This window comes from Rattus norvegicus, chromosome 4 (assembly GCF_036323735.1).
Source record: "Rattus norvegicus strain BN/NHsdMcwi chromosome 4, GRCr8, whole genome shotgun sequence".
NCBI classification, from domain to species: Eukaryota; Metazoa; Chordata; class Mammalia; order Rodentia; family Muridae; genus Rattus; species Rattus norvegicus.
Genome location: NC_086022.1, coordinates 168,722,264 through 168,740,014, shown reverse-complemented (window position 1 = coordinate 168,740,014; position 17,751 = coordinate 168,722,264). Strand labels below are relative to the sequence as shown.

The following is a 17,751-nucleotide window of genomic DNA, read 5'->3' as shown; positions in this document are numbered from 1 at the left end:
AAAGTTAATACACACACACACACACACACACACACACACACACACACACACACACACTTTAACACAAGAGCTTATACTGCTATAAATAATTTCTATGCTAAAAACAAGGTTGTGCAGGACTGTCCTGTGTTCCCTATAACTAGTGGATTCGTTCTCACTCAACGAACCTTGGTCAGCTTGCAAATGTCCTGCACTTGGTTAGAACCTTACTACATTCTTGTCCTTCATGCTTCTTCCCAATCTACCTTCCCGCAAGTGTGGACAACTGAGACCCCCCTGCTACTAGATTCTGGGTTCCAGAACAATGTGTCTTTGTTGTTTCTTACTTTAGACGGCTCACTTACTTGGTTGAAAAGATCACCCCTCAGCCTGACACACTGAACACACAGTTCTCCTCCTGGGGGGCCTGCAGTGACTTGTCATCGTCTGAGAGGCCTGAAACCCACGAATGAATGCGACAGTGCTGAGTGGACGGAACATGGAGGATCCATCTAATGCTCATAACTACGAGGTAGAAATCACAGTCCTGTTCCATGAAGAGCGCAAGTGTTTTCGAGATGTGGGGCGATGCAGATAACGCAGCTGCGGCTGCCTGTTGCTCACGATAACGGCCCACGTACTTCGTGCGGCTATCTCCCTCCACCTCTTTATCTCTGCCACCTGCGTGTCAACAATGTGTCACTCTGATTTTCCACAGCAGACTCAGGAACTGCTGGATAACCTGGTCTTTCTGTTAGTAATAGAACAGATCTTCTGGCTTCAGGATCTTTACGACGTCCCTCTCACTTGCATGCATGCATGCATGTTTAATTCTTTCAGACACAAGCCTGTGTGTTCTTTACCTCATTTGCCAATATGTTTGCTTATTTAGTGGGATCTCAGGTATCCCAGGCTGGCCCCTAACTAGCTACCTAACGGAGAATGGCTTGGACCTTCTGATCTACCTACCTTTATCTCCTGAGTGCTGGAACCGCAGCACCGTTCCAGACCACCTGGTTTATTCAGTGCTTGGGACAGAGAAACGATACGCAGGGCTTCCTGCATGACAGACAAGCACTCTACCAACTGAGCTGATGTGCTAAACTTCAGGCCTCCCCTTAAATATATGCCACAGATGAGGCTACCACCTCATGCTTCCAAACCCCACAACACCGACTGACCCATGAGTGCGCACAGCACCATGGATTCAAAGTAAAAGCCATCTGTCTGTTCTTGTCCTACCTAAACCACAGCAGAATTATCACTGTGCAAACCCCACAGGAACCAGAGTGGGAGAGCCAGCCACGGCAGCCCAGAAATGTACACAAAATTTCGAAGAATATGAAGACAGACAAGTGGGATTTGACTTAGCAATGGGAAGCTGAATCTTATCTGTATCCAGGAGAGACACCAGGAATCACGTTGGCTTTCTGGACATAAACGGGGGGCTGTGCTTCCCTAAGGAAAGGGAGACCATCAACAAAAGAATCTGCGACATGCCTGTGTCCCGTGGTCAGCCCAGCAACAGGACCTTCTGTACATGACTATAGAGACTGGATCAAGGGTTCACAAAGCATGGGGTTTAAAGACAACACAGGCAGGGAACTCTGGATGTGGGGAATTTACACTGAGATATACAGGATAAAGGGTGGGACTTCAGTCCCTTCCCACAGAGGCTGCTACCAAGCAGTCATCTATTCTCAGGTAGGGACCCTGATACACCCTCTTCCCTGAGACAGTTAGGACCCTCCTGACCAGCACATCTCTGCACACAGAGCTCATTCCAAACAGATGCACGGGAGTCACTATGAGATTTTAAAAAAGCCATATCAGGTCTGAAAGCTGCTAAATAAGGAAGTTGGTGCAGGGTGGACAGGCAGAAGAGCGAAGGAAGATGGCAGTTTAGAAAGAGATACTGGGGGAGTCCCCAGTGTGACAGTTAAATGGAGTGTGGGTTCGGTGAAGGATTATGGCATGGCCTCCTCTGACAGGACAGCTTTATGATGGGGAAGCAAGTACAAAGGCCCGTGGCAGGAACACACCTAACTTGCTCAATGATAATAATAATGATATAATAATAATAATAATAATAATAATAATAATAATAATAATAATCAACCAGCACATTCAAACCAGTATAGCTGAAAAGAAGGCAGGAGCAGAACAAAATGTGATTAAGAATGGGGACAAAGGGTTATATAGAAATTGCAGAACCCAGACCTTATAGGGCTTCTGGTTCATACTGAGAGGTCAGAATGGAAGCCAGCTGGAAGTTTGGGAATAGGAAAATAACGTGACCTGATTTATATTTTACAGTAGATGTCTCTAGTTGGGTAGGAAATACACTAGTGTTCATTCTTCGGCTAATACCATGAAGACGGGGTCATACCAGGCTTATTCACTGACATTTCATAGTACACAGTAGTCATTCAATAAATACATGTCACAAGAATTTAATAACATAGGCTGGAGAGATGGCTCAGTGGCTAGGGCACTCAGCATTTATGCGTGAAGACCTGAGTTTAGACTCTCAGCACCCACATACAAACTGGTTAGGCATGGAAGCCACCTGCACCAATCCCTGGAAGGTAGAGACAGGGATCCCTGGGCAAGTTGTTAGGCAGAGCTGGTGAGTTCTGGGCTCAATAAGAAATGCTGTCTCTATGAATACAGTGAACAGCAACTGAGGAAGACTTTCCTCATCAACTTGGGGCCATTACATGCACATGCAAACACATGTGCCTATACACATGTGAACGCGTGTACGTATACCACATACGCAAAACCAGAATCTAATCAACAGCAAAAATAGAGCTAGACAGCAGTTCTGCAGTGGTTCTCAACCTGTAGGTCATGACCCTTCTGCAGTGGTTCTCAACCTGTAGGCCACTGACCCTTTTGGTGTGGTCAAATGACCCTTTCGCAGATCTCGCCTAAACTCATTAGGAAGCACAGATATTTACATTCTGATTCATACCAGTGGTAAAATTACAGTTATGTAGTAGCAAAAGAAAAATTTTATGGTTGGGGGGGTCACTGTATTGCAGGGTCACAGCACTAGGAAAGTGAAGAGCCACCAGTTTAGAGCATCTAAACACCCGGTCCTTCTGCTGCACTAACCAGGTCCTGAAGTACTTTGATACAGCTTGACAAGGGCCACGAGACAATGGTGGTGGTGAGGACAGCACCTTGGCTTGGTCTGTAAGCACTATGGCCTCACTAGCGGTTCTTTTAGGGTAAGCTTGCATAGGAGATGGCTATTATCACGTAGATGAATGGCGTCTTTATGAGGACAGTCTTCTGTGCTTACAACATACTTCAGTCAACCTGCTTCTGTAAAATCAGATCTAAAGCCAAAGGTAATCACACTGCAAACCGTTCAAACAGGCCCCCGTTCTTCTTCTCAGTGTCCCAAATTAAATCACTGTTTTGTACATCCCACGTAAAGCTTGATACAAGTCTCTCCCCGCCCCCCGTTAAAACAGAAATTATCCTTCAGCCTTTGCATGTACGTACATCAACAGCACCTTGCTAGTTTGAGGATCAATACCCAATTCACGAGGACAGTTTATTCTTTAAATAAGAGATAAAATGCAGTTTTTTTTACATGTTCTAGAAGGAACTAATGTCCAATAACTGGCTCTTTTGTTGCCTCTTAGGACTCATTCACTCAGCAAACATGGCAGCAAGATTATGTGCCAAAACATTATAAGACACCATGGACACGGACAAAGATGAATAATGACCTTTGTCTTTGAGAAGTCTAATAGGCTGGCTCTTTACGGCCGGCATTATTCTTTCATGGCTCCTTAGTCTGAGGTGCCAATCAGATGTAACCAACCCTCACCTCACACATGTTTAACTCATGATTTATTCTGAGGCCAAAATCTTCATTTCCTATAACCAGGAAAGAAACCATACCAGGGTGGAAGTGTGGATAGATGTAGCTGGTAGAGATTTCCATTAACTCTAAGTGCATTTTAGAAAGGAAGTGTATGTTAACCCCTGAACCAGGAAGGAAATAAAAACCCCTAGACTTGTAGAGAAATAGACTTAGAGCAAATCAAGCAATAAAGTGCACCCTTCTCGAAGCTGCCTATATGAAGTCAGACAGGGGGCAAGGGGTCAAGTATTTTTATTATTCATTAAGAGCAGGGCAAGTAGTAATGGGCTTACAGGTCACTAGGGAGAAACCGGGCTAATTAGGGGACAAACTTAAGACACAACAGCAAGGCAGCAGGAGCTGCTGAAGGGAACTACAGAAATTCCCAATATTGAGCTTAACCCTATGGGATGACTTAGGGATAATTACCTTTGCACAAGGGCTGGCAAACAACAGAAGAATCAACTACGGAGTCCAGGCTAGGTTGCAGGATCAGAAAGCCTATTGCGAATTCTGTGCTAGGCTAAAGACTGTCACACAGAACATGCCCCAGACGATTCATACGTTGGTTACGTGAACCATGCTGTACACATCGTTGACTGTAGCTGCAAATGACGAGGATTAGTTAAAATTCCCCGAATGTATCACCGAAACAGGCGGGACTCTGAGGCGTAACACTGAAGAACAAGAGGAAGGCTTGGAAGTGATACAGAGAGACTCAGACCTGGGTTTTTAAAAGGCTTGCACAGCTCTATCAGACAGCATGTTCCGTTCATGTAGAACTCAAAAGAGCATTTAACCATGGGCACCAACTCTCTAAAGGAACTTGCTGATTCCAAGAGGAGCTTTTAGCTTCCAGAAAATTCTAGCCAGGGAGACTTCAGAGGCCTCTGCACACTTGCCCTTTCTTGTTCCTCCAGACTGAGGAAACAGAAAGACTATGCCACCGTTTCGGCAGCTGCGGCTGGGGGTGTTTAAGCAGTTCCCCTTATCAGCCGCAGGCAGTAGCCTACCCAACAGGAAGTTTCCCCAGAGTTTCCACCACAGGAAATTTCCTGGGAGGAAGTCCATGATCTGGAGTACACCAGCCCCCACAGACACTTGTAAGCTGGCTGAGGTGAGTGGGCAGGGGGAAGGCGCCACGGGTTTGGAGGGGGAGATTCAGGGAACAATGGAGCATTTTGCTTCCTCTGGCCTTGAATTCCTCAGAAACTTGCTTATTCACTGGCACGTGTGTCAGCTTTCATCTCTGGGCCAGCAGCTTCTCCCCAGGCCGGGCTGACTGAGGAGAGAAGGGGACCAACTGGTGCAGATTCTGCTGTTGACCTCAGCCTTCCCCTTCTGGCCTGGCTCTTCTTCCATAGGTCAAGCAACATTTTTAAGATTAGGCGAGAGAGGTCACCCACCGCACTACGTGAATACTGGTAACCATTAAGGTATCCCGTAATATAAGCTCCCACTGGCTAAACTATTGCATTTTCATTAAAGCAAATGCTAGCATGGTGGCATTATCTCCGTGGTAGTTAGGAATGCCCCAAAGGGGAATCTCCAAGTGTCCAGAGAAAAAGCCAAACTGAACAGCGCACAGTTGATCGTTGACCCACTAGGAAGCTAAGGAAATGGAAGGTTTTGGTGACATCAAGGTTGTGCTTTAAAAGATTTGGGCCGGGCTGGAGAGATGGCTCAGTGGTTAGGAGCACTGACTGCTCTTCCAGAGGTCCTGAGTTCAAATCCCAGCAACCACATGGTGGTTCACAACCATCTGTAATGGGATCTGATGCCCTCTTCTGGTGTGTCTGAGGACAGCTACAGTGTACTTATAATAAATAAATAAATTAATTAATTAATTAATTAATTAATTTAAAAAAAGATTTGGGCCAGGTGTGCACCTATGGTCCCAGCACTCAAGGGTGTGAGGAGCTATTAACCCTAGGTGTTCCAGGCGAGCCTGAGTAACAGAGAAATCTTGCTTCAAACACATCACCATCAAACCCCCAAAGCCAAGAACTCATTTTTCCAACTAAAGGACATGTTTTAAAAATGTAAGACACAAGCCTAATTCCTATAAGCTACAGCTGGAGAGTTGCCTCTTGGACTAAATCAGACAGATTTTTTATTTTGTTTTGTTTTTGTTTTTAAATTTTAAAATTGTCTTTTTCTTCCAAAGGCCAAGGTCAGGGTTAAAAAAAAGGTGGTGAGATCTGAGGTCCAGTGTGTTCCCTTCCAAAGTCAGTTAATTTATGTTTCTCTGTGTGCATACCTGACATTCTGATGCTGGCAGCCCTTCTGAACAACGTAAAGCAAGATTGCAGGGAGGTGTGGTAAGGACAGAAGGACAGTCCTCCCACTGCAAGAGCTCACTGTGTGCCTCCGCTGTATTTCTGCTTTAATTTTTCAAAATCAAGATACAGTTATAACACCAGGGGATAGGCTGAACTAAGTAGTAACCTGGAAATTATTAGCTGTAAAATTGCATATTTTTTTTCAAATATTTTGTCCCCACACTCTTTTTTTGTTTGTTTGCTCTCATTATCATAGAGTCTCATGGAGTTCAGGCTGGTCTCAAATGCTCTATGTAGCTGGGCCTGGCTATAAACACCTGATCCTCCTGCCTTCACCTCCCAAGTGCTAGGCACAGATCATTGCTTGTAATTATGTGACTACATGATAGACAAACCTGGAGAACCTTATGCTAAGTGAAATAAGCCAGGCTCAGAAGGAGGTGATGTCATGTCCATGAGGAATCTAAAATTATGACACTCGTAGAAGCAGAGCAAGACTGAGAGAGGTGGCTGGGAAGATACTGGCCAAAGGCTTCAAATGCTTCTCAGGCCTGCAATCTCAAGATGAGTTGAGTTCTAGGCTAGCCTGGGCTACACAAGAGTCAATTAGAAACATATCCAGAAACAGGGTATGTGTGTATTGGGGTGGGGTGAGACAGGAGCAAGATGGCCAGTAAGAAATCTCTTGTACCACTATGGTGACTTTGGTTAATTATAATGCATTGTATACATGAAAATCCCTTAGAATTTTAAATGTCCTCACCACACACAAACATGAGTTAATAGACCTATTATTAACTTTTGCAGCCATTCCACTAAATGCACACAGGGTATAAATATCAACATTTTCTATTTGTTCTTTAAAAATAATTAAGATTTAAAAGGAAAAAAAATTGAATGACATTTTCCAATAGGAATCTGGGGACTCAAGCTAGGGCAATGCCACTGAGTTTTGTCGCTGTTGTTTACAGGACTGTAACAAAAACAGGCTGGCATTCAAGCATCTGTGGCACAAGAGAAGAGAACCAGAACAAGAGAAGAGGAAAACTCAAGTTCTGAAGAAAACTGGAGTCGTGAGAATGGAAACAAATGCAATCATGCAACATGCTAACCAGCTGAAAGGGAAGCACGAGCGTGCACGAACGCACGCACAGCACGGGCACACACACACAGACAAAGACACACACACACAGACAGACACACAGACACACAGACACACACACACAGACAAAGACACACACATAGACACAGTCACACACACAGACACACACAGAGACACACAGACACACAGACACACACACAGACACACAGACACACACACAGACACACAGACACACACACACACTCACTCTTTCACTAATAACAGACAGCCTAGTCATACTGTGGGTATGACTTTAAATACATCCTTGGCTTTGTCCACCTAAAATCAATGAGATCCAAGTTCACAAAAATGTATTAATCGTATAGCACAAGGCAAAGAAACTCTGTCCTAAGGCGTTCCCACCAAAACACAAGTTACCGTAATGCAGCGGTCACTCATGTTCAGTGAGGAGCCACAGGCATGAGCAGTGTACCCCAGCAGAGAGTGGCAGGTATGGGACGAGACGGGGCTCAGGACAGAAGCTCAAGCTATTCAGACATGGACCAGAACACGGTTTGGTTTATTTTCAGCCTTAACGTGGTCAGCCCTCCTCCTAATGCCAGAAATCGCCAAGATCTCGGAAAGGCTCAAACATCACGTGCCACCGAGTGGAGGCTTGGGCACTCAAACGCTTCAGAGATGGATCCATAGAAACAAGGTGGCACGGATATAAAGAAAATGCATTTGGGTGAACATCTGAAGCGCCCATCTCGGGGATCAAGAGGGAAGGCATGAGTCACCGGTCAAAAAATCTGCTTGTGAAAAGCACTGAGAAACGAGAGTGGACGGTTCTACTGGTTTTGACTTCAGAGTTCTTCAACATTTCCTTCAGGCTGTCAGAATGAAAAGAGGGTATGCCAAACGGCCAAGGTATTCTCCTTTTCCTCTTCTATGCCTTCCTTGGGATAGGGATTTGCAGGGAATCACCACGAACTCAAGCCCAAATATGGGCCACTAGTAGACAATAAACTAGGCAAGTGTTTCCAAGCCGGTGGGGTTCAAGGCTTCCTTGTTCACCCAGGTTTGGAAGGTCAGGGGGTGAACATGGCTAACACAACTTTGAGTTGTGGCTTTCACAACCCTGAGAGGGTATCTGGAATTCTTTGAAAAGATCGGAAAGGCCACAAAGGAGTTGGAGTGACTTATTACACAGGAGCCAGTTGGTTTGCTCTGAGCCCACATTGGCCCGTTCTCTCCTCAGGTCTGCGGGTAGCTGACTCCTCTTCTTCCTCTTCCCCACCCCCCCACCCCTGATGCCTTTAGTTAATTGCAGCTGTGGTCAAGGGCGGGCAGCCAGAAGTCCCATCATGCACTCCTCCACAGGAAGTTCCCAAGATCTCTTCCTGAACAGGAAATTTCCTGTGGTCCAACAGACATTCCTCTCAGCGTTTATCGCTCTCTTACATTTGTTTTGGCAGATACAGAGTCTTGGGTAAGAACAACAAGAGACGGTTGGAGGGAAAAGCTACCTCGGGGGGGGGGGGAGGTTGCAGTTATTGTCAGGGGAAGAAACTGTGACCAAATTAACTCCTATCTTGAAGAAAAACAAATACTAGCAAAATGGACTCGAGAGATCTGACAAGTGTAAGAACATAAATGCCACAGCATGGGAAAGCAACCTTTGAATTTCATTTGTGGCACAGAATGAAGGTATGCATATTTTTTTTTTAAAGAGGCCCATTTCAAAGCATTTAGAGATGCTGCCATAAAGGCTGGATTTTATAAATATGGCTCGAAATGACTGAGATTTTAATTTTTTTCTGAATTTTTTTAAAAACATACAATGCCAGGATAGAATGTGTCTTTGGGAGTTAGTATTTCCATCTCTGCCTCTAGGCACCAACTTTTTCCTGGTGAGGTAAGAAGTACCCAGTTTACATTCTGGTAGCTTCTCTCTAATCGAGAATTACAGTAGATGGGACTGAACAAAAAGAACAAAACAAAACAAAACACACCACCATCACCACCACCACCAAACCTAGTGCTGGTCTTTCCCTATTTCCTCCCCTCTGCTCTGGTTTACAACCCTTCCTTTGAAAGCTCCCTTCATGCTGCCCTCTCACTCAAGGGGGACACTGAATTCTTTAACTCAACACATCAGAGCCTTTGGGCTTTTCTTTTAGCTTTACTTCCCCCAGCTCCGTGTATCGGCTTCTGGTGAGGGTTCCAAATGAGTCTCATACCCTCACTTCTCTTTGCTGTCCCCAGACCTGCCTTGTGTGGCCATTTTCCTCAACGTCCTGCCCCCTTTTCCAATTCAGTCACTTCTCTTCTAGGGGCCACAGACATAATAATCACCCCTAAATGCTTTATGTTCCGGTTTATGGGTTATCAAATCTGTCTTCCCCAAGGGAGAGCGGATCCCTTAAGGGCAGGGACTATATATATTTTTTGTCTTTGCAATCCTAGGACGAAGGACTGCACATGCCAAATAACAGCTAGGGGGTAAGTAATGCCTGGAAAGACAACCCTAACATTTTGTCCTTGTATGGTAAGAAAAGGCAGGGGATTTTCTTTTCTTTCCATCATCAAATCCACAAACATATCACACAGAACGAGCTCGGACCCTGAGTGCTCTGGTAGCCCAGTAACAGCCTGTCAGGCCGACAGACACTGAAGCTGCTTCTTCGGTTCATGGTCACCTCTGCACTACAGCCATAGTGAGATGCTTGGCTGCCTGTCTCTGTGGCCCTACAATCATCCCGACTAGGCTTTCTTAGCCCACACAGCAAGTGTGAAGGCATCCAGAGGTATATAGGGAAACTCTGTCTCAACTCCCACCTCTCCATAGAAAGTAGATAAAGCGGTCATGAATCTATGAAAATGAAAGAAAATGAAAGAAAATTTGCACATGCCAAAGCTGGCAATACGCAGCCTAGGTATATTCTTGACTGTTGTGTGTGAGCACTGGATTCAGTGAGTGATATGGTAGACTGTCCCATGGAAGACTATATAGTTCCTTCAGGGTCTGTCAGCATGGTGATGGAGGGGGGTGTGGACAGTTGTTTCCACTGTTTGATTCATACCTTATTTGGTTGGGAATCAGAAAGGTCAGACCTCAGACTCTCAATCAGCCACTTACTAATTTGATGACACCAGATAATTCATCTGAGCCCCACCATGCCCAGAGTGTTTCCCCACCTTCAAACTGTGAGCAGTGTGACCCAGCTATGAGCTGCTGTGAGGGCTCCGTGAAAGGAGGTAGTGAGAACTTAACCCTGAGATATGAAGTCACACATAGCAAGTGAGCATAAACATTAGCCAAGGACCAGAAGGTCAGAGACATGACACTTCTCTCGGTTATGGTGTGTGTAGAAGTTAAACATTGTAACCAGTGGACTGCCTTCTGGTCTTGTTCACAACACACCCCCCCCCACCTTCCCTGCAGGTGGCTGACCGGGAGGCCAGGGGACTGCCTGTCATCTCTGTACAACTGTTATTTCATTCAAGAGAAAAATCTAAAGAATGTGGCCAGGGTAATGTGAACATCTTTAGGCGAGGGAATGAACTTGCTCTGGACACAGAGATCAAACACAGGGTGTGATTTTGCTTGGCTTCTTGAGGCTGAGGGAATGGGTGAGAGTCAGAGGCCCTTTCTTTCTGAACCAGCATTTACTCAGTCCTGACTCTGGCCTAATCCAGCAATGTTTAACATTTACAGTCTCACTGTTTTGACTTAGACAACGCTGTGAAGTGGTGCAAACCCCTCTGTTCATGTTTGTATACTACGGACGTTTCTCTTTGTTCTTGAGACTAGCCCACGCCATTCAAGGCTCCGGATGATCAGGGGAGGTGTGTTATCAAACCTTTGTTCAGTGTGCCAGAGCACATGCTCGCCTGGGCTCTTTCGCTCCAGTTTCCCAGGACAGTGTCCTTTTCTACCATGCTTCGTCACCAAGGCAAAAACAGATAGAGCTCCCCTGCTCACTGAGCCTCAGTTCCAAGTATGGGGATCCGGGACAGGATGCTTCGCACTACACTAAGACAATCCCACCGCCAGGGCACAGACAGAACCAAGCCCTTGAACTTTGAGGTCTTCCCTAATGAATACAGGCTTAAATGCAATATTTTCAATGTATCCTGATGAACTGAATGAATAATGGACCTTGCTTCATGTTTATGAAGAAGCTCAGTTTGGATAAAAAAAAAAACACCTCAGAAAAAATTTTAAATGCATATAGGTAGCTCAGTTCTACAGGAACCATCACATGTGTGCGTGCTTGCACACACACACATGCACACACAGACAGATACACACACACAGAGGGAGGGGGAGGGAAGGGGGAGGGGAGAGGGAGAGGGAGAGGGAGAGGGAGAGGGAGAGGGAGAGGGAGAGGGAGAGGGAGAGGGAGAGGGAGAGGGACACGGAGAGATCTTAGACTGCTGCTGGACACCGCCCCTACACAATGAGTGATGTGAAACAACGTAGTATTCACACCATCTGCTAATGGAATGCCACGGGCCTTAAAGGAATGCTGCTGTGGTCAGTTCCAACGGTCGCACAGCACACTAAGCTGTGTAGAGTGATTTATTGAAGTCTTGTGGGTAGGCACAATGAAAGTACACGGTTCTCTTCTTCAAGCACTTACCACCAAACAGGAAAGAGAAAGCAAACAAAGGTAACACCGAACGACTCTGCTGTCTACACGGAAAGGTCACTAGGCAACTGTCTGTTTCTGGGAACCACCAAGGAAAGTAATGACCTTCTTCTGCCATAACCTAGACTCCTAAACATATCAATGCCCACTAATATCATTGGCCCACCAATGCCATTAAGAGATCTTTCATGTGCAGCAGTGTGAATGGCCAACAGTCTAGAAGTCTACTTGAAACACTCAAGTCCAGTGAAGCCTACAGGTATGAGTGTTGTTGACCTCCCCGTGCCCAGGCCACCCTCTCTCTCCCTCAATTCTGCAACAAGCACCAGGAGCTATTTTTAAACCCCAGGCCAAGACAGCTGAGTCGGGTCAGAATAAGATATCTGAGCGCAGGGGTGGCGGATAGGCGCCAAGTCCCCGGACAGAGCTCGTGCTGGAAAACCTGCTTGTGCCCGAGCAGCTGGGTTGAGAGTGTGCTCTTGAGATCACAGAATGGCCAAAATAGGCCCAGGTCTAAGGGTCAGGCAGAGGGCAGCTCTAGAGGAAGCATCTTCCCTGTCTTTGAGCTTAACCAGCATCCAGTGCCAATGGCTATTTCCATCCTCACACCCACACTGAGGTCCAGGATTGGGGGTGGGGCTCGAGGCAGCAGGTGGGGGAGGGAGAGAGAGAGAGAGAGAGAGAGAGAGAGAGAGAGAGAGAGAGAGAGAGAGAGAGAGAGAGAGGGAGGAGGTTGACGGATCGACTGAGCTTTACGGCTTGCTCCCTGACTTCCGTGGGTTCCCAGCGAGCTTCTAAGAAAGCAGGATTCAGCCGGCGTCAGTGCTGTGGCTATATTTATACCCTCGCAGCTGCCCAGTTGCTGAGCGGTTCACATTTACAAACAGCAGGAGAACAAGGCGTTTTCCAGAGGGGCCGTTTTCTCATGACATTTATTTTAGGTTTCTCTGGGATGATCTCAGCATCCACTTCTTTTTGAAGAAGGGGGAGGAAAGAAAGAAAGAAAAGTGGGAAACAGAGAAGCAGAGTAGGCCTGCTGCCCATACAACACTGCGCTATTTTCTCCTGTGCCTTCCTCCCTGGCTTTCTCTGTGACCAGACTTGGGGCATGGACATAGCACAGTGCTACACAAGGTAAGAGGGAAGACACTTAGTCCTCGTCCTTGGTCCTGCTTCATAGCCTCCTCGGTGACAAAGGCAAGCACATGCAGGATAATCATGCCCACTCCCAAAGTCCCAATTCCACACACTCTGATTCAAAATGTCCCCCAAATCTACAACTTTTGCGAATCTTGTAGCAGTTAATCACCATTGTTAGTGTGGCAGGATTTAAAATCACCTTGGAGACACACCTCTTGGTGGGGTTATTTCCAAACAACAGAATGACCAACCCTAAATGTGGACAGCAGCGTATCAATCAGACTGAGTAATAAAGAGAAAGAGAGTCAAACACCAGCACTCCCTCATCTGTCTCTGGTTCCTGCCTGAGGACACGGGCCAGCTGTCTCAGGCTCTTGTTGCTATACCCTTCCGGCCATGAAGGCCTGTATCTCGTCAAAGTGTGAGCCAAATAAAAACTTCCTTCTTTGAGCTCCCTTTTTGGGTATTTAACAAATGCAGAGCTGACCTGAGTCCACAGACAGGCAATTCCACAGCTGACCTCAGGTGACCTCAGGCGACCACTTCGGTCTAGATGCAGGGCACGACGATAAAGTATAAAATGACAACTGGGCTTGTGCATAGAAAACATGAAGTGGATTTTGTTTCCACTCGTGTCTGTTCTACATGATGTTTTATTGTAGACATGCCAATATTAAAAAAAAAATCCGGGGAAAAGTCCCTCAAACTCTGACCCACTGCTTCCAGGCATTTCTGAATAAAGGTTATTGGAGAGAGAGAAACCATTTTGCTAGGTTCTGACCTGGGTCAAAGCTAAAGGCAATGGCACTGTCCATTTGTGGGGTTGGAGTTAATCTCGGTTCTCGAGTCTCGTCTCAATAACGTTACCTGATATCTAAGATTCCGCTCCCGATCCCCCTCAGCCTGGACCACGAAGCGTTCCAAGCCCGGATCCTACAGTGACCCAGTAGGCAGTGTTCCAAGTTGAATCAATGTCCAAGTGAGCGGGACAGACATCTGTGCCTCAGTGACTGTGCCTTGCATCTGAAGACTCTACCAGGCCCTCCTCAATGGACAGATGTGGTGGCTACATCAGTTACCGAGTGTCGGGTGCCCAAGGCAGGACCTGGGACCTGGTTCCCGTTGAGTATTTATGACCGAGTGAAAGTTCCAAGATCGTTAGTCACTATCCCCACAACAGAGACAGACTTTGAAATAAAACTTAAAAGAACTGTAAGGATGAATTCCTTAGATTCAGACATCGGCTTCTCCGCCCTGTTTTCATCTCTCGGTCCATCCCTTCCCCCTCTTCTCCTTTTAGATGGTCTGGCCACAGATCTCAGGGTGGCCGTAAACTTGCCTTGTGAACCAGCAAGGTGACCTCAAACTCAAGGTCCTATTTCATCCTCTCAAGCGCCCCGGTTACAGTTGTGTGCCGTGTGCCACCACATTTGATGGAAGCATTGGAATCTGCTTCTGGTTTTGGGTTTTTTTTTTTTTTGTTTTGTTTTGTTTTTTGTTTTGGGAGGAAGGCTCTTGGGTAGCCCAGGGTACCCATCAACACTATGTTACTAAAGCTGGTCTTCAATTCTGGATCTTTCTGCCTCTACTTCCTACATTTGGGGATTCCAGGTGTGTGCCACCACACCAGTTAGACATTTAAAAATGTAAATATTCAGAGGCATAAATCTGGTAATTCTGTGATGTGCGTGTTCTACCCTTTACCTTAGCTCCCAGACATGATTTGTATCAAAACACTGTACCAACACCGACTTAAACAAAAAGTTGCTATCAATCATGACATAAAATAGCCATTGGGAGCCTTCTAAGTCACTTACATACAAATAAAAGTTAATGCTCCTCCAACACTCCCCCCCCCCCCCCTTCCCTTAGCTCAGCAACCCAGTTTGGCTTTACAGATGGAAATGGAGCACCAGTAGCAGAGGAGACCTGACTCTGAAACAAGGATTAACTTCAGCATCTTTCATCACTGAGTGCAGAGGGATGACACTCAAGTGAGGCAGTGGGAGACCAGGAGTGGGCACCCACAGGAGCCTCTTGTGCATTTTTTTTCTCACCAGGTGGGAGCTGATTAAACAGAAGGGAAAACATCTCAAAGAAAGAGGGCAGTGTACCGCCCTGCCTATGGCTCTGTGCTGGGCCAGCGGGGTCTTGGTTTCCAGGTTTTTATACATTGTGTGTGTGTGTGTGTGTGTGTGTGTGTGTGTGTGTGTGTGTGTGTGTGTAATAGAGATACATAAGCACATATGTACATATGTGCATACACTTGTGTATATGTATGTTTATATACACATATGTATATGATTGTATATGAACATGTATATGTATACATAGTATTGTTTTATTTCCTTGTTCTGTCCAGATACTCCGCTTTGAGGCTCTACTCACAGGTTTTTCTCCTTTGCTTCATTAACTGAACCACTTTCTTACACCAATTTCAGCACGTTAAAGTCTAACAGTGATGCCCCATCCCAGAGGCTGCCCAAACACCTTGTTTCCTAAAAAAAAAAAAGACAAAACAAAAAAACCAAAACTGAAGCTCTATTTCATCTCAATATTGGAACTCAGCCAAGGGACTGTGATTAAGTATGGCTGACACAGAGTACAGGATTTGTTTTCAAGATCACTATGTGGTTTGTCATGCTATATAGTGATTATGGTAGCACAGTTTGAAAAGCACGGTGTAGAGTGATTTGGGGTAGGGGTGGGTAGTGTCAGGAGTTCAAGGTCATCTCAGCTTCACAGGAGAGACTGGAGCTAGCCTGGGCTACATGAGACTCTACCTTAAGGCATTAAAAACACTATCAACAAGAAAACACACTGATATAACATCAGCAGTAATACTGAGCACTGTGGGTTATCCCAGCTCTGAATGCTTTATATATGCTAAATACTTTATTAATAACTCACAGAAGAATGCTTCGATGACATATAGGAGCTTAGTGCAAAAGTGAACACCTAGCTGGATTTAATTCTGTTTTCCCATTGACTTCTTTTAACCAAGGTTAGCAACAAAATGACAAGGACCTGCCCCTTAGGCCACACCTTGTAAGAGTTCTATGCACTAAGTGGCAGGAGTTAAACATCTAAGGAAACCATCACCAATGCTCTTTCCTCAATGGTAATTTTGGTAGAGGGAGAGTCCCTGCCTCAGAGGTTCTACTTTGACATATGTAAGAACACTCTCCCCACGGCAGAGAGATTGTCAGAATTCATCAGAGGATCAAGTTAATTTTAGCTTTGTTCTCTTTCCCAAACTCCTGTAAAATAACAGAAAAGAGACTTTGGAGGAGACAGGGACCCACAGAGACAAAGCCAACACAAGAGTCAACAACCAGGCCCTGTGGGGAAGAAGAAAGGAAACAAACAGGGAAGCACAAACAGGAATGCTTCAGTTAATGGTGGACTACGTAACGGACACAAGAAAATGGAATGCTCGGTCATGACAGCAGTGAGGTAACTGCAGGGTCACACGGCAAGATCTTAAAGGGATGGGGATTTGGTGGCACCAGTCACATCTGGAGCACTCCTTCCCTATCATGGCAGTTACGGCATATGAGCTGATCCTAGCAGAACCAGATGGAGCTGGCAGGAGAATGGCTGGGTGGGATCAACTGGAACTTTACACACAGGGACCAAAGGGACATGCATGTGATGACCTCCCATTTCTCTTCTCCCACTGCTCCCTCGGGAAGTTGACAGACTTACACAACCACCTTCGGGGAATCTGCATAGCCAAGCCAAAAACCTGCTGGTATTTACCTAATGGTGTCCCAATAATATGCATTTGTGGGTCATCTTCTCCTGAGGTAGGCCAAAGATGACACAGGATTTTCAATTAGGGCCTTTGGCTCTGTTACCTTGAAATGAGGACAGAGGGTCACAGATCACCAGGTACTTGAGCTAAAACAGAACAGAGAGTAAAACAGAAACCAAAATAGAGGTATGGGTGTCCAAAATTCCAGCACTTGGGAAGCTGAGGAAAGAGGAGTATAAGGTCAGGGCTAGCCTGGGCTACACAGTTTAACCTGGTTTCAAAAATACCAAGAAGAGAAGAGAGGTTTGTGTGGGAAGAGGGATAGGAAGGTGATGAAGGAGAGGGCTGGGTGAGAGACAACTAACACTGTGGATGTTAAAAATGCCATATAGGAATCTATTGTTTTACACTATTCATTGTAGTTTTTACACTAAAAGAGCTTAATTGGGGTCAACCTACATGGGGGATAATGCTCGCCCCAGAAGCCACAGATTGCCAAGTGAAAGGCCCAGTGCTGGCTATTCTGTGGAATGCTTGCTCAAGTTGTTGGCTGCTGATATATATATATATATATATATATATATATATATATATATATATATATATATATGCAGGAGACTCCCAGAACAGTACAGGCCACATGTCGATGGTAAGACCCGGACAGCATGGAGTTTGCTCAAAGACGTAGAGAAACCAAGTTGGTACTAAGCACTGAGGTTCCTCGTGGCTCGCTTTCATAGTAACAGAAGGTACCACATAGGCTGCTGGTGGAGTAGGAAGGGTCACCCACTGTCACACCCAGCTGTGAACCAGTGGGCAAGAAAGGTCCACGGGGACAACAGTGTCAACAAACGTTATGGAGGCAAACAATTATTTATGATTCAACTGGTGAATCTGGGAGGAGTAGGACGTGAATATGAGCAAGGTATCTTATACGAAATTTTCGAATAATTATTACAAGTGTCACCGTT

At 45.7% G+C, this 17,751-nt stretch overlaps 1 protein-coding gene and 1 long non-coding RNA gene across 4 annotated transcripts in view; one reads left to right on the top strand and one right to left on the bottom strand.

Annotated features, from left to right (window-relative positions):
• The window catches only part of Etv6 (ETS variant transcription factor 6), a 239,413-nt gene that overhangs the window by 79,803 nt on the left and 141,859 nt on the right, over positions 1-17,751 (bottom strand). The window lies entirely within an intron of this gene.
• LOC120102413 (uncharacterized) lies at positions 4,618-15,496 on the top strand. 2 transcript variants are annotated; one of them, XR_010066284.1, is made up of 4 exons: positions 4,618-4,979; positions 7,116-8,717; positions 9,695-9,730; positions 13,926-15,496. It is a non-coding gene; the product is annotated as an uncharacterized LOC120102413 (long non-coding RNA). The 2 variants fall into 2 exon arrangements; XR_005504007.2 differs by lacking the exon at positions 4,618-4,979 and having other exon boundaries at positions 5,985-8,717.